Raw genomic sequence first — 17048 nt, forward strand, 5'->3', positions numbered from 1 at the left:
GGCATGCAAGCTCAATAGTTGTGGTACGTGGGCTTAATTGCCCCAGAGCATGTGGGATCTTAGTTCCCTGACCATGAACCTGCATTGTAAGGCGGATTCTTTACCACTGGGCCACCAGGGAAGTCCCATCTTTGTGTCTTCTCTGGAAAAGGGTTTATTCGGGTCCTCTGCCCATTTTTCAATCAGATTGATTTTTGCTATTAAGTTGTATGAGTTCTTTATATATTTTGGATATTAACACTTTATCAGTTACATGATTTAAAAATAGTTTCTCCCATCCTGTATGTTGCATTTTCATTTTGTAGATGGTTTCCTTTGCTGTGAAGAAACTTTCTAGTTTGATGTAGTCCCACTTGTTTATCTTTTGTTGCCTTTGCTTTTGGTGTCAAATCCAAAAACTCATTGCCAAGACTGATGTTAGGAAATTTACTGCCTGTGTTTTCTTCTATGAGTTTTATGATTTCAGGGCTTATATTCAAGACTTTAATCCAATTTGAGTTACTGTTTGTGTATGGTATAAGACAGTAATGCTGTTTCATTCTTTTGCATGTGGCTGTCCAGTTTTTCCAACACCATTTATTGAAGAGACTGTCCTTTATTGTATAACCTTGGCTTCTTTGTCATAAATTAATTGACCATGTTTGCTTGGATTTAGTTCTGGGTTCTATATTCTATTTCATTGATCTATGTGTCTGTTTTATGCCAATACTCTTTTGCTTACTAGAGCTTGGTAATGTAGTTTGAAATTGGGGAGCCTGATGCCTCCAGCTTTGTTCTCTGTTCTCAAGATTGCTTTGGCTATTAAAGGTCTTTTGTGGTTCCATACAATTTTAGGATCGTTTGTTCTATTTCTGTGAAAAAATGCCTTTGGGATTTTTATAGGGATTGCATTGAACCTGTAGATTGCTTTCGTTTGTATGGACATTTTAACAGTATTAATTCTTACAATCCGTGAGCAGAGAATATCTTTCCATTGATGTGTTTCATCTTTAACTTCTTTCATCAGTGTCTCATAGTTTTCAGCGTACAGGTATTTCTCTCACCTCCTTAGTTAAGTGCATCTTTTTGATGCACTTGTAAATAGGATTGCTTTCTTAACTTCTCTGACAGTTTGTTATTAGTGTGTAGACTTTTGTATATTGCTTTTTGTATCCTGCAACTTTACTGAACTCGTTTATTAGTTCTAATAGTTATAACAGTTTTTCAGTAAGTTTTTAGGATATTTTCTGTATTCAATCATGTTATCTGCAAATAGTGACAGTTTAATTCTCCCTTACTGATTCTGATGCCTTTCTTTTTTCTTGCCTAATTACTCTAGCTAGGACTTCAAGCACTATGTTGAATAAAATTGGCAAGAGTGGGCATCCTGCCTTGTTCCTGATCTTAGAGGAAAAGATTTTAGGTTTTCTTCATTGAGTTTGATGACAGCTGTGGGATTGTCACATATGACCTTTATTATGTTGAGATATGTTCCCTCTCTACCCATTTTGTTGAGAGTTTTTTCATAAGTGAATGTTGAATTTTGTGAGCGCTTTTTCTGCATCTATTGAGATGATCATATGATTTTTATCCTTCATTTTATTCATGTGGTGTATCACATTGTTTGGTTTGCAGATGGTGAACCAATTATGCGTTCCTGAAATAAATCCCACTTTATCATGGTGTATGATCCTTTTAATGTATTATTGAATCCAGTCTACTAATATTTTGTTAAGGATTTTTGCATCCATGCTCAACAAGGATATCAGCATGTAATTTTCTTATCTTCTGCTGGCCGTGACTGGTTTTGCTATCAAGGTAATGCTGGCCTCGTATAAAACGAGTTTGAAAGTGTTCCTTTTTCTTCAATTTTTTGGAAGAGTTTGAGAAGGCTTGGTATTAATTCTTCTTTAAATGTTTGGCAGAATTCATCAGTGAAGCCATCTGGTCCTGAACTTTTGCTTCTTGGGAAGTTTTTGATGACTGATTTAATCTTGATCGTAATCAGTCTGTTTAGAGTTTCTATTTTTTCATCATTCAGTAGGTTGCATGTTTCCAGAAATTCACCCATTTATTTTAGGTTGTCTGACTGTCATCTTGTCTTTAATGTTAGGAGACTCTGGATCCTATTTAAGTCTTCTATCTTAGCAGGCAGTCGTCCTTTGTATGTTTAGCATACAGACCATCTACTTTTGTGGGCTGCGATTCAAATGCCAATTTAACTTCCAGAGCCCTTGCAGTACCATTTTGGTCTGCTTGGTTTATCTGGTACAGCTGAGGCTCCCATTATTCCCTGCTTTTGCTGCCTGAGGAGGGTACAGGAGTATCTGCAGCCAGGTTGGCCAGCGCCTTTAGATGCAGAAGGGGAGTCTAAGGCTCTGCCAGAACATAGGCACTGATGATGGTGGGGACCCCCCGACCTCAGTATGTGGGTGACGGCGTACTCCTTGGTTGAGGAATTCTTCTCTGGTTGATTCCCCTTAGCTTTGCTCTCTGGCTACCAGTGCCCCTGGTTAGGGGAGTCTTGGACCCAGGGGGACAAAGAAGCTTCCTAGGTCATGTGCCCGTTGTGCTAGCATTCCTTGTGCCAGTGCCCCTCAGCCACCCAGTGCCTCTGTTTTGGGGAGGGGAGTCTCAGGTCTAGCAGGGAAGGAAAGCACTTCACCTGTCCACTTATTGTCAGTGAGGCTCCATAGCGATCCCCCTGGCAGGTGCTGCTGGGCTTGCCTGGTGTTGTCAGCGGTCATCCTATTCAACCAGGGAGAAGGAGTATAACTGGCTACCACTAAATGCTGAGCCTGAATCACCTTCTTACCAAGGGTGAGGGAGTCAGACACCCCACTGCTATGTAGTTCCTCCAGTACTGGGATCTTTAACAGTTTACTTTCCTCCCTCCACCTTTCCAGTTTCTCTTTTGTTTTCTTTTGCATTGCTTTCTCTTGCATTGGTTCTGGGGTTTGCAGTTGTACTCAGCAAGGAAGAGCAGGGATAAATGAGGTTATAAGTCATCTTGTCCAGACCAGACATCCTCTCTTACAGTTTTAAATCTTGTAAAAAATATGAAAGTTAAATTATTAGAGTTGATATATTTTAAAACTTTAAGAGAAAAATTGGAGGATTTGTTAAAATGTAATGAACCAGTTATTGAAATTTACACTGACATTCAGCTGGTATTATACTTTTTTCTTTAATACAGCGACAATGTCTTCATTCTATTTTTATATCTAAACTTCCAGATCTGGCAAAAAAAGAACCAATCTAAAACATTTCATCACACTACTCATACAAACAAAGATGCTTTGATAATTCATGGTACCTCATACTTTTTTGTTTGATTAACAAATTTATGTAAGACAATAATGACATTGGCCATGGTTTAGGAAAGCCTCTTCTAAGAGTTTCTTCCTTAGGTAATATTTAATGTAGAGGTCTCTGAAAAGTCTTACTTTACTTAATGGAGTCTAAATATGGGAATAAACAACTTTGTTCAGACACCCAGAAATTGAAAGAATATAGGGAAGACAGAGACTATGTCGAGTTGCAGATTATTAGAATGCCATTTACCTAATGTACTTCCAATCGTCAATGGAATAATGTGAAATTTCTTTCATTAAATTAAAATTAGAAAAAATAAATATATAATACTCAAAATTTCTGTCTACACTAAAGAATTATTCATAGTCCCTTGTCAATTTAGCACTGACTTGTCTGGTTTAAAGAACACTCATCCTAAGATAGATGATAAATGTTTCTTCCAAACATAGCACTATATACACACACACACACACACACACACACACACATTATATAATCAAATGTATAAAAGGTAACTCAAAATATAGTTTAATCGCAAAAGGAACCTATAAAATATCTTAAGATTAAAGTAAATGATGGAGGGACCCAAGAACACATGCAGAACAGAGAAGGCAGTTTGAAGATGTAAGCTCTCTCTCCTTTAGTTAGCATCCATGTCCTGTTTAAGGATATCCTGTTTAAAACCCCTAACTGAGAAGTTCACACAAATATCTCTAAAATCAAAATCCCTTTTAATAAATGAACAAAATTCATTGTAGAGGAAGTTGTTAGGTATGTTTAAATTGAGTTTAGGTATTTTTTTAAATAGATCTTTATTGGAGCATAATTGCTCCACAATACTGTGTTAGTTTCTGTTGCACAACAAAGTGAATCAGCCATATGCATACATATTTCCCCATATCCCCTCCCTCTTGCGCCTCCCTCTCATCCTCCCTATCCCACCTCTCTAGGTCATTGCAAAGGACCAAGCTGATCTCCCTGTGCTATGCAGCTGCTTCCCACTAGCTAACTATTTTACATTTGGTAGTGTATATATGTCGATGCTACTCTCACTTCGTCCCAGCTTCACCCTCCCCTCCATGTCCTCAAGTCCATTCTCTATGTCTACTTCTTTATTCCTGCCCTGCCACTAGGTTCATCAGTAGCATTTTATTTTTTTTTAGATTCCATATATATGCGTTAGCATACGGTATTTGTTTTTCTCTTTCTGACATACTTCACTCTGTATGACAGACTCTAGGTCCATCCACCTCACTGCAAATAACTCAATTTCCTTTCTTTTTATGGCTGAGTAATATTCCATTGTATATATGTGCCACATCTTAACAGATGGAGAAATAGACCATGTTCTTAGATTGTAAGAATAAATATTGTGAAAATGGCTGTACTACCCAAAACAATCTACAGATTCAATGCAATCCCTATCAAACTACCAATGGCATTCTTCACAGAATTAGAACAAAAAATTTTATAATTCATATGGAAACACAAAAGACCCCGAATAACCAAAGCAATCGTGAGAAAGAAAAATGGAGCTGGAGGAATCAGGCTCCCTGACTTCAGACAATACTACACAGCTACAGTAATCAAGACAGTATGGTACTGGCACAAAAACAGAAATATAGATCAATGGAACAGGATAGAAAGCCCAGAGATAAACCCACGCACCTATGGGCACCTAATTTACGACAAAGGAGGCAAGAACATACAATGGAGAAAAGACAGCCTCTTCAATAAGTGGTGCTAGGAAAACTGGAGAGCTACATGTAAAAGAATGAAATTAGAGCACTCCCTAGATACTATATTTTGTTGGTTTGCTCTGTCTCGAATAAGGGGGAATTGTATCCTTAATACAAGGATACATTAAACATTAATGACATTAATACTTGCAACAATTTACATCATAGGTGTTTTGACTTAAGTCACATGACTCATTAGGAGATAATTAATTCTGCTTTCCATCTAAACTATGATTTATTCACCTAAAGAATATATACTATTTGGGCGTAGGAGGGCAGAATTTTAAAAAGTTCCAGACTACAAATTTTAGTGCTGGGTTCAAAAGAGAGTTTGTTCTGTGGTTACATGATATATTTTCATGGATTGATTTACAACGTGTGTTCTGTCTTTTATACTGCCTTTTACAAAATGATTCTGGAACTTCACTGTGTACATTAATTTTTAGCACACCATTCCCTACCCCTCACTCAACACTGATCGTTGAGCTTTATTGAGCAATACTTTACTTATAGCAGATTTCGTCTAAATACCCAACTCAGTGACTTTAGTACATTGATTGAGTTGTGCAGTCATCACTGCCATTCAGTTTAAGAATACTTTTCCTCACCTAACGGTTCCCTTGTGCAAATTTGCAGTCAATCCCTGCTCCTACCCCTGCCCAAGGCAATTGTTGATCTGATTTTTGGCTCAATTAGACGTGTCTTTTCTGGTCATTTCATATCAGTGCAATCCTGTAACCTTCCTGGATTCTTTCACTTAGTGTAACGCTCTTGAGGTTCATCCACATCATGGCACGTATTAGTATTTTGTTCTTTTCTATTGTTGAATCGTATTCCATTGTAGGGAGAACACATTTATCAGTTCACAAACTGATGGGTGTCTGGATTGCTTCTGGGTTTTGGTTACTCTAAATAATATTACTGGGAACACTTGCTTACAAGTCTTTATGTAGACATGTCTTTATTTCACGTGGTAGATATCCTGAAATGGAGTTACTGGTTTGTATGGTAGTTTATTCTTAAGAAACTGCCAAATTGATTTACAAAGTTACTCATTTTTCATTATCATCAGGAATATATGAGGGTTGCAGTTTCTCTGTATCCTTACCAATACTTGGTATTGAATATCTTCTTATCATGATAGTAATGAAATATTATTGTACTTATTATAGTGGATGTGTGGTACATCTCATTGTTTTAATTGGCTTTCCCCAAAGACTAAAGATGCTGAGCATCTTTTCACGTATGTTAGTGCTTCATACACTGGTGAAGTGTCTATTCAAATCTTTTGCCTGTTTTATAAATGACAAAATTCAAATTTAGTTTTACTATTATTGGCCTGTAAGAGTTTTTAATGTTATTATTGATTTGTTATTGACATTTTATTATTGACTTGCTAGAGCTCTTTATATATTCTGGAATAAGATTTTTTCATTAAAATTTTAAAGGGAATTTTATTTCTGTGAAAGCAATTAATTTTCATCAAAATTAAATGGATGAAATTTCCTATTCTTGTTATTGTTCAGTGCTAAACTTTGAAGATTAGGTAACAAAACAAATTGTGAAAGTAAGTATTATTTATATACCTTCAGGATTGGCCAGTAACAACCTAGTATGTCTTTTTAAGAATTATAACTAGTATTGCAAATATAATTTGATTCAATTATCATTTTTTTCTGTTTTTGCTGAAAATACTAATTCAGCTATGAATTCCAAAGACGTTTTAAACATTGATCTATGGCTCTGGAGTGCTCAAAATTCTTCTTTTATTTTCCTAATTTTGTAGTTCAATCCCAGTATGCTCTTTATGGGAACACCAAATTTCATCCTACTTAGGTTTTAAGTTGAACACAATCATGCTTACAGTCAGCTTCTCTAGAATACTGGCAGAAGATGATAACTTTTAGATGGAACTCAAGCCTGAATTATTCATTCCCAGTACTTTAATAGAAATTCATAAAAGTAAGTCTCAATTTTCTTTCTAAAATAGTGCTCTTCCCTTTCTTCCTTCAGTACATGATTCTTACTACCTCATTTATTTCCACAAGATTCTGAGTTTCTCAGTTAATACTAATTATAACCTTAAACTTAGGATACAAAAAGTACCTATATGAAGTTGGGTAAAAGTCACTGCACATGAAAATAACTCATATTGCCTCTCTCCATATAAGGAATGAGGCTCTGTCTGTTTTGTAGAGTAGCTTCCTCACCTATTACAGGCAGGTATTCAGCTCTTCCTAAACACCAACTGCTCAGGGCTCAGATATGATAATGTCTCACCTCCAATTCCCCCTCTCACATTATCAGGGAATATTTTCTTAAAGTAGAGCCTCTCCTGCATTGTTAATTTCTCTAGCTCTCAGTTTAGTTTTATTATGCAATAATATTCTGATGTTTTTCCTCCTCAAAACCACTTTTCCCCCCAATATTAACCCCTTATCAGGGTTAATACCTGATTTGCAAATATTTTCTCCCATCTGGTAGGTTGGTTTGTTTCATTTTGTTGATGGTTTCCTTTGTTATGCAGAAGATTTTTAGTTTGGTGTAATCCCATTTGTTTTTTTTTTAAATTTTGTTGCTTGTGCTTTAAGTGTCACGTTCAAAAATTCATTTCCAAGATACATGTTAAGGAACTTTTCCCTAGGTTTTATTCTAGGAGTTTTATGATTTCAGGTCTTACATTTAAAAAGTCTTTAATCCGGGCTTCCCTGGTGGCGCAGTGGTTGAGAGTCCGCCTGCTGATGCAGGGACACGGGTTCGTGTCCCGGTCCAGGAGGATCCCACATGCCACGGAGCGGCTGGCCCTGTGAGCCATGGCCGCTGAGCCTGCACTTCCGGAGCCTGTACTCCACAACGGAAAAAGTCTTTAATACATTTTAAGTTAATTTTTGTGACTGGTGTAAGATTCTTATCTAGTTTCATTCATTTGCATGAGAATATCCAATTTGCCTCACCATCTGTTGAAGAGACTATCTTTTCTCCATTGAGTATTCTTGGCTCCCTTGTCAAATATTAGCTGGCTGTATATGCATGGATTTATTTCTGGGCTCTTGATTCTGTTCCATTGGTCTATGTGTCTTCTTTATGCCACTACCATACTGTTTTGATTACTATAGCTTCATAATATATCTTTAAATTAGGAAGTGGGATACTTCCAGCTTTGCTCTTGTTTGTTGGGATTGCTTTGGCTAATTGGGGTCTTTTTGGTTTCATAAGAACTTTAGGATTTTTTGTTTTCTATTTCTGTAAAGAATGCCATTGGAATTTTGATAGGAATTGCATTGCATCTATAGATATCTTTGAGCAGTCTGGGTATTTTAACAATATTAATTCTTACAAACTATAAACATGAGATATCTTTTATCAGTGTCTTACAGTTTTCAGTGGACATATTTTTCACCTCCTTGGTTAAATTTATTCCTAATTATTTTATTGTTTTTGAGGCTATTATAAATGGGGTCTTCTTTCAGATACTTCAGAGAATTCATTGTTAGTGTATAAAATACTGCTGACATTTGTATGTTGATTTTTGTATCCTGCAACTTTACTCGATTTGTTGATTTGATATAACAGTTTTTGGTAGAATCTCTAGGATTTTCTGCATAGAGAATCATGTCATTGCAAATAGAGACAACTTTACTTCTTCCTTCTAATTCTGATGACTTTTACTTATTCGTCTTGCCTGAGTGCTCAGGCTACGAGTTCCAGTAGTAGAAGTACCTGACACTTGGCTTTTTTTTTAATTACAGTGCAAATACCTGACATTAAGCCTTTGACTGTGGCATCCACTCAAGGGCAGCTATCCGGAAGAAACATTGCCAGCCACATGACTTAATAAAGAGCTAGGCCATCCCACTCTGAAGTTTCTTTTCTTTTACAGATCTCTTGTGGACTTAGATAACTGACTGTCTAGCCATTTGTTTTTCCCTTCCTGTGCTTTAATTTCCACTCTTCTGTTTCAAGTTCACCAATAACAAGTGAACCTGTGAAACCCTAGCCCCTACCACTACACACACACACACCAATAAAAGCAGAACTCTGGGTCTATACTCTGTACTCTCTCTGTCTGTGACCTGGCTCTGTGGCCCCAGGTGTGCCACATACCCTTCAGGAGTCATAAGTAATAAACCTTGTCTGATGTTAACATTCCCTGATGCTTGTTGCTGAGGTGCACCTTGTAATCATAATAAGAACAAAGGCCGGTCCAGACACAACATTGGCTCTGAAAGGGGGCCTATATGTGGATCGCACTGTAGGCCTGGATGAATGACCCCTGGCATTTCTAGCCAATAGCATTACTATTGATAGGCTGAGACCAGCACAAAACACAATTCTATTCTATGAATACGAGTGGTGAGAGTGGGCACCCTCATCTTGTTCCTGATCTTAGAGGAGAAGCTTTCAACCTTTCATTATTGAGTATAATGTTAGCTGTGGGCTTGTCTTATATGGCCTTTATGTTGACGTACTGTCCTTCTATACCTAATTTGTTGAGAGCTATTATCATAAATGGATATTTAATTTTGTCAAATACTTTTTCTGCATCTATTGAGATGATAACATGAATTGTATTGTTATTCTATTAATGTGATTTATCATATCTATTATTTTACATATGTTGAAACATCCTTATATCCCAGGGATAAAATCCTGCTTAATCATGGTGTATGGATCTTTTAATATGCTGCTGAATTTGGTCTGCTAGTATTTAAGAATTTTTACATCCATATTTATCAAGGATATTGGCTTGTAGTTTTCTTTTCTTGTAGGGTCCTTATCTGGCTTTGGTATTAGGGCAACGATGGCCTTATAAAATGAGTTTAGGAGTGTTTACCCTGCTCCATTGTTTTAAAAAGAGTTTGATAAGGATTGGTATTAATTCTGTAAATGTTTGGTAGAATTCACCAGTGAAGCCATCTCGTCCTGGGATTTTCTGTGTTGGGAGGTTTTTGATTACTGATTCAATCTCCTTACTAACAATTGTTCAGATTTTCTATTTCTTCACGATTCCATCTTCATAGGTTGTATGTTTCTAGAAATTTATCCATTTATTCTAGGTTGTCCAGTTTGTTGGCATATAGTTTTTCATAGTAGTCTCTTATGATCATAGTAGTCTCCTATGGTATCAATTGCAGTGTCTCCTCTTTCATTTAAAATTTTATTGATTTGTGTCCTTTTTTTTTTGGTTAGGCTAGGTAAATTTGTCAATTTTGTTTATCTTTTAAAGACCGACTTTTAGTTTTGTAACACTTTCTATCGTTTTTCTGTTCTCTATTCCATTTATTTCTACTTTAATCTTTATTATTTCCTTCCTTATGCTGACTTTGGTCTATCATGTTGCTCAAATCTGTTGTTGTCTTATTGAAACTCTGGATGATCTCTCCATGTTGAGAGTTCAGTATCAAAGTCCCTAAGTGTAATGGTATTTCTGTTTATATTTCCGTTTAGTTCCATTCGTATTTGCTTTATATATTTAGGTGCTCCTATGTTGGGTGCATAAATACTTAAAATTATTATATCTTCTTGATAGATTGATCCCTTTATTATTTTATAATGACCTTCTTTGTCTCTTTTGACCATTTTTAGTTGAAAGTCTATTTTGCCTAAGAACGACTGCCCCTGCTTTCTTTTGGTTGCCATTTGCTTCACATACATTTTTCCCTCCCTTCACTCATCTATGTGTGTTCTTAAAGCTAGTGTGAGTCTCTTTTAGGCAGCATATCTTTGGATTTTGCTTTTATATCCATGCAGCCATTATGTCTTTTCATTGGATAATTTAATCCATTTACATTAGAGTAACTGCTGATAGAAAAGAACTTACCATTGCCGTAGTTCATTGTTTTTGACTGTTTTATGGTTCCCTGATTTCTTGCTTTTTTATCTTACTGTCTTCTTTTGGGATTTGAGGACTTTTTGCAGTGGTATGGTTTGATCTTTTATCATAATCTTTTGTGTAACTACTACAGGTTTTTCCTTTGTGGTTACCATGAGGCTTACATGAAGTACCTTATTTATTTTAACCTGACAACTGCTTAACTTTGATAGCATTCAAACTTTACACTTTTACTTCCTCTACTCATATTTTAAGTTTTTCATGTTACAATTTACATATGTTTATATTGTGTATCCAATAACAAATTATTTCAGTTGTGGTTATTTTATAAAATGTTTGCTTTTTAACTTTGAAACTAGAGTTGTGAGTCACACACCACCATTACAGTATTAGAGAATCTGACTATGTATTTACCCTTACCAGTGAGTTTTACACCAACATTCATATGTTTTTATGAGGTCTATTCATACCATTTTATTTCTGCTTGAAAAACTCCTTTTAGCCTTTTTTGTAAGACAGGTCTAGTGGTGAAAAACTACCTCAGCTTTTGTTTGTTTAGGAAAGTCTTTATCTCTCCTTTATTTCTGAAGAACAGCTCTCCAGGTATAGCATTCTTGGTTGATCATTTTATTCTTTCAATAGTCTGAATATATCATCCCATTCTTTATTGGCCTGAAAACTTGCTGTTGAACAATCTGCCTATAGTCTTATGAGGGTTCCTTTATGTATGACATGTCACTTGTCCCTTGCTACTTTCAAAATTCTCACTTTGTCTTTTTGACAATTTAATTATGATACATCTTGGTCAGTCTTTTCTGGGTTCAACCTCTTTGGAGTCCTTTGGGCCTCATGAATCTGGATGCCCATTTTTCTCTCGAGATTTGGAAATTTTTCTACCGTTATTGTTTTACATATACTAAAATCTGCTGTCCCGTAAGTTTCATAGGCTTTTTTTTCCTCTCTCACTCTGATTGGATAATTTCAAATGACCTGTCTTCTAGTGCATTTATTCTTTCTTTCATTTGGTTGAGCCTGCTATTGAACTCTCTACTGGATTATTCTGTACAGTCATTGTAATCTTCAGCTATAAGATTTGTTTTTGTTTTGATGGCTTCTGTTTCTTTGTTGAACTTCTTGTTTTGTCCATGCATTGTTTTCTTTCACTTAGTTGTCTTTGTGCCCCACTACCTCATTAAACTTCTGTAAAAACATTCTTCTGAGTTCTTTGTCAGACAATTCATCAATCATTCTTTCTCTAGGGTCAGTTATTGGTGCTTTTCGGGTCTCTTTTGGTGGTATCGTGTTAACCTGATTTTTTTGTGATCCTTGATCCCTTACATTGGTTTCTGTGCATTGGAGTAAGCGGTCTCCTCTTCCAGACTTTATAGGTTTGCTTTGGCAGAGAGAGTACTTTACCAGTCAGCTCAGCTTGTGGTTCTAGATGGGGTCAGCTGATAGGATCCTTGGGCAGTTTGGGGTTTGTTATCAGGGTGTATTTTGGGTAATGCCACTGCTCAATCTCTGAGATTGGAGTGGCGGGCAGGGTGTTGCCACTGATTGAGAACTGTTGGACAGGACTGCTGGCTTGGTTCTCTCTAAGTGCAGATGTAGGATGTGGTCTGCAATTTCCCAGACTTTCTGGTAAGTCTTCCTAAATAGTCAGGACTGGTACTGTACTTAACAGCAGGTGGGGCCATGAATTAGCTTCACTGCCTGGGTGGGGTGGCAAAATAGGTCCCAAGGCCAGCATTGCTCATTGTTTGGGGATCTGAATCTGGCAGACCTGCATACTGAGCTCCCTAGTCAGAAGGGGTGACCGGCTTTACTCTGCAGACGGGTAGAGCCTCTGTCTGGTTCTTGGCTCAAATGCCAGTGTAAGCGAGGCTGTAGGATGGGCTATGCAGCTTCCTGGGTGCTCTGAGTAGGTTTCCTATTTAGGCAGGGCTACAAATTAGCTTCCTTGCCTGGGCAGGGCTGCAGAACAAGCTCCAAGACTGGCAAGGCTTGTTATTTAGGAATGTTGAATCAGGCAGAATTGTACACCAAGCTCTCTGGACAGAAAGAGCCACTGGCTTGGCTCTGCAGATGGGCAGGGCCATGGGTTGGGCAATCAGCTCAAGTGCTGGTGGGCTATATAGCTTCCTAGGTGTTCTGGCCAGGTTTCTTGGTCAGATGGGGTGGGGGTGGCACTCTGCATGGGCAGGGCTATGAATTAACTTCCCTGCTCAGGCAAGACAGCAGAACAGGCCCCAAGGCTATAAAGGTTCATTCTTTGGTGCCTTAAATCAGGCAGAACTGAGAACCAAGTCACCTGGCAAGACAGGCCACCATGCTGGCTCTTCCGCCAGGCAAAGCCACTGGCCGGGCTCTCAGCTTGAGAGCTGCTGGTCTATGCAGCTTGTCAGGTGCTCTGGCCAGGCTTCCTGGAATGGGGTGGCCAGGAGGATACACTCAGCAGTAGGCTGGGCTGTGAATTAGTTTCTCTGCTGGACAAGGTGGCAGCACAGCCTCCGAGGCCACTAGACTTAGCATTTGAAGTCCAAAATGAGGCAGAACTATACACAAAGCTCCCTGGTCAGCCGGAGCCAACATGTTGGCTCTGCAGGTGGGCAGATTCACTGGCTGAGATTTCCACTCGGGTGCCACTGTGAGTAGGAACCCAGTCTGCCAAGATCCAAACTCTGGTTGCGTAATCCCCTCCCCACATCTCTGTCACAGTCTGATCTCCAGTAGTCAAGCCCTACAGATTTTCCCACACCACCCCCGTAAGTTGAGACCAGACGGGCCTCCTGGGAAGTGACCCCCAACACACAATGCTGGGGGGCTGAATGCCCACCTTGGGCTTTCTTTTTTAATTCTTAATGGAAGTAACATTGATTTATAACATGTTTCATGTGTACAGCATTATATTTCTACTCCTGTATACCCTACAATGTCCTCACTACCAAAAATGTATTTTCCATCCATCACCACACAGTTTACTTATTTTGCCCTCTTCCCTGCCCCTTCCCCTCTGGTAACCACTACTCTGTTCTCTGTATCTATGTGTTTTTGTTTTCATTTATTTTGTTTTTGTTTGTTTATTAGTTTTTTATATTCCACATAGGAATGAAGTCATGTGGTATTTGTCTTTCTCCATCTGACTTATTTCATTTGCATAATACCCTCAAGGTCCATCCATGTTGTCACAAATGGCAAGATTTCACCATTTCTTCTGGCTGAGTGGTAGTCCATTGTACATATATATCACGTCTCTTTTATCCATTCATCTATCGATGCGCCTTAGGTTGATTCCTTACCTTGGCACTTGTAAATAATTCCATGATGAACATGGGTTAATATCCAAAATATATAAAGAACTCATATGACTCAACAACAAAAACAAACAACCTGATTAAAAACGGGTGGAGAATCTGAAGAGACATTTTCCCAAAGACATACAGAAGGCCAACAGGTACATGAAAAGATGCTCAACATCACTAATCATCAGAGAATTGCAAATCAAAACCACAATGAGCTGTCACCTCACACCTGTCAGAATGGCTCTTATCAAAAAGGCAACTAATAACAAGTGTTGGAGAGGGTGTGAGCTTTATTTTTCCCACTGGGGAAACTGTAGACCCAGGGGTTCTTTTTTGGTGTAGACTGTGTTAGTCTGAGGGAGGAGCAGTGCAGTCAGAATGTAGCCATTTCTCTCAGCCTTAATAAGATTCTTAAGGTCTCTGTGGTCCAGGGAAATTCTTCAGCCTCACCTCTGAGTTCTAGGGTTTCACAGTGGCGTCTTGTCTATGAATGGTTGCTAGCCAGCTTTCTTGTGAGTGAGATTGAAGTCAGGGGCCTCCTACGTCACCATCTTGATGATGTTACTCCAGACTTAGATTTTCTGTTGCGGTTTGATGTGAGACTTCTGCACACTTTGTTATTGTTAATTATCAATATTATGTTGCAAATCAATCAACACTAGCTTACTATTTATCTTTATCTTAGAACTGTACCCTCTTTGGCATCTTCAGAGATCTCTGAAGTTCAAGGCCGCATGATTTGTCCTCCAGACTTGCTGACCCTGAATTTTAAGCTTTGTCTCCTGGCCTAAACAATTGCCAATTACAAATATCTCAAGTAAGTCTAGAGAGCCCCATTCCTTGGAGCATCTACAGTCACCACTCTCAGCCTTTTTTAGGACACTCATCACTGATTTCCCAGAGATTTTCTGGTACCCTCACCAGTGAAGGGAATGTCCTCTGTGCCCTCCATAAGAGACAGGTTGGTCTCAATAGTAAACCCCTTGCTGTTCACTTACATAATTTGTTTCTGAAAGTTTTAAGTAGTCTCTGACATTATATTTTAATCCCTCAACACTGGCCTTTAAATTTTGGTGTATTCCTGACAAATCCTAGTGACATATCATTTGACTCTCCTGTCTTTATTAATAGGCTTAGTTAGTTATCTTTCTAATTCCATGTCGAACAATTAAAAATTGGAAGTATCAGCACTCACTCAACTGTCAAAACTTCTTGACCACAAGTTAATACTGTATATGATCATTGTAAAAGTTTTGAGGTTGAATTCAAAATATAATTGAAATAGTATAATCGATTTTAATGTCCTAAATCTTTTACTGCTAAATGAAAGTTTTTCTCCAAAGTGTATTTTGAATCATGCTAACATAGTTCAAGAGCTTTTTAATAGTTTCCTTTTCAAAAGTATTCTTTAAAAAAACCTTCATGAGAGCTATAAAATGTTTCATTACTCCAGCGTTATATGGCAGGTCTTAAAGTGTAATAATATCATGGTCTCTCTTCCTTCTCCTTACCTCTGTATCTCCCCAATTCATACCCTAATATGACTCATCACATGCATAGATGAGCTCTGGGATATAAAGGCTGGGAATCTCTGCTGTAAAATGAGCTATTTTGGTAAGTGAAGGAGAATCATCTTGGAAGTAAATTGAATGCTTATTAAAAGGAAGAAAAAATAGAAATGCAAGAGTATCTGACTTAGTCTGATTCTTGATTATATATGTATATGCTGGTGATGAAGTGCTCTGAGAATGAACAGTGTCTAGGGAGATCTGTGCTACCAAACTCTTAAAGATTTACAACAGAAAGATGTCTCTGTCAAACAAGGTCAAAATTGTTCTATTTGGAGATGAGAATGCTGTGGTCTTAATTTGAATTTCACCTTTTTTTCAAGATGAATGGAGAAAATAATTGGAAATAGTTCTTAAAATACGGTAGCATTGAAAACTTTCTGAGAATAATTCACATGCAAATTAAGTGGTTGGGATACATAGTGACAGAAACCATTTGAGTTTCAACACATGTTAATTTGGATTGTTAGGTCAAATTCCTAACATTTACTCATGCTATGTTAGGTAGATAGATGACTATCAGATAATGTTACTAATATATGCTTCCTATTTTGTTTCATGATTGTGTGTCAGGTATTGTGTTAGGGGTTTTAGGGGACACGAAAGAACAATATAAAGGCATGATTGTGAGTTTACTATTTCTTAAAGGAGACGAGTCATGCAATGTCTAAATCCAATGTCCTTTATAAAAATAACTATCCTCTTTGTAAAATTTTATGATTTTTTTCAATAAAGAGATCACCAGAAAATTAAGAAATAAGGAATTATGGGAATATTGGCTTGCTTTATAAGATAATGTTAATAATGTCATTTTCTGAGAGCCACTTGCATAGCAAGAACTGTAACAATGCTTTATGTATATCTCTACATTTCAAACAATTTTACACAGAAAGTACTGTTTTTATCTTCATTCCATAGATGAGAATATGCTTTTTAGGAATGTTAAGTATATGCCCAAGTATAATAACCAGTTGTTGACTGAAAGCTGTCAGACTTTGTATTAATGAGGAAAACACTGGCCCCCTGATCAAGAACCCTTCTGAGTTTCAGTGGTTGGATACAATGTAACTTTATTTCTCTTTCATTTAAGGTCCCACGTGAATTCACTGTTAGGAGGCAGCTTAGTGCACTTGGTGATTCAGAAACCTAACTCTTCCATTTTATGGCTCTGTCAGCCATGACTGTGGGACCTTAACAATTCCCTCCATTCAGTGGCAGAAGGAAAAAGATAAATGGACGTGTCAAACCCACTTTTTAGAAGTCCTAAACAGAAAATCAGCCACAATTCTTTAAATTATATTCTATGAATAGA

Source organism: Globicephala melas, chromosome 6 (genome assembly GCF_963455315.2).
Source record: "Globicephala melas chromosome 6, mGloMel1.2, whole genome shotgun sequence".
In the NCBI taxonomy this organism is placed as follows: domain Eukaryota; kingdom Metazoa; phylum Chordata; class Mammalia; order Artiodactyla; family Delphinidae; genus Globicephala; species Globicephala melas.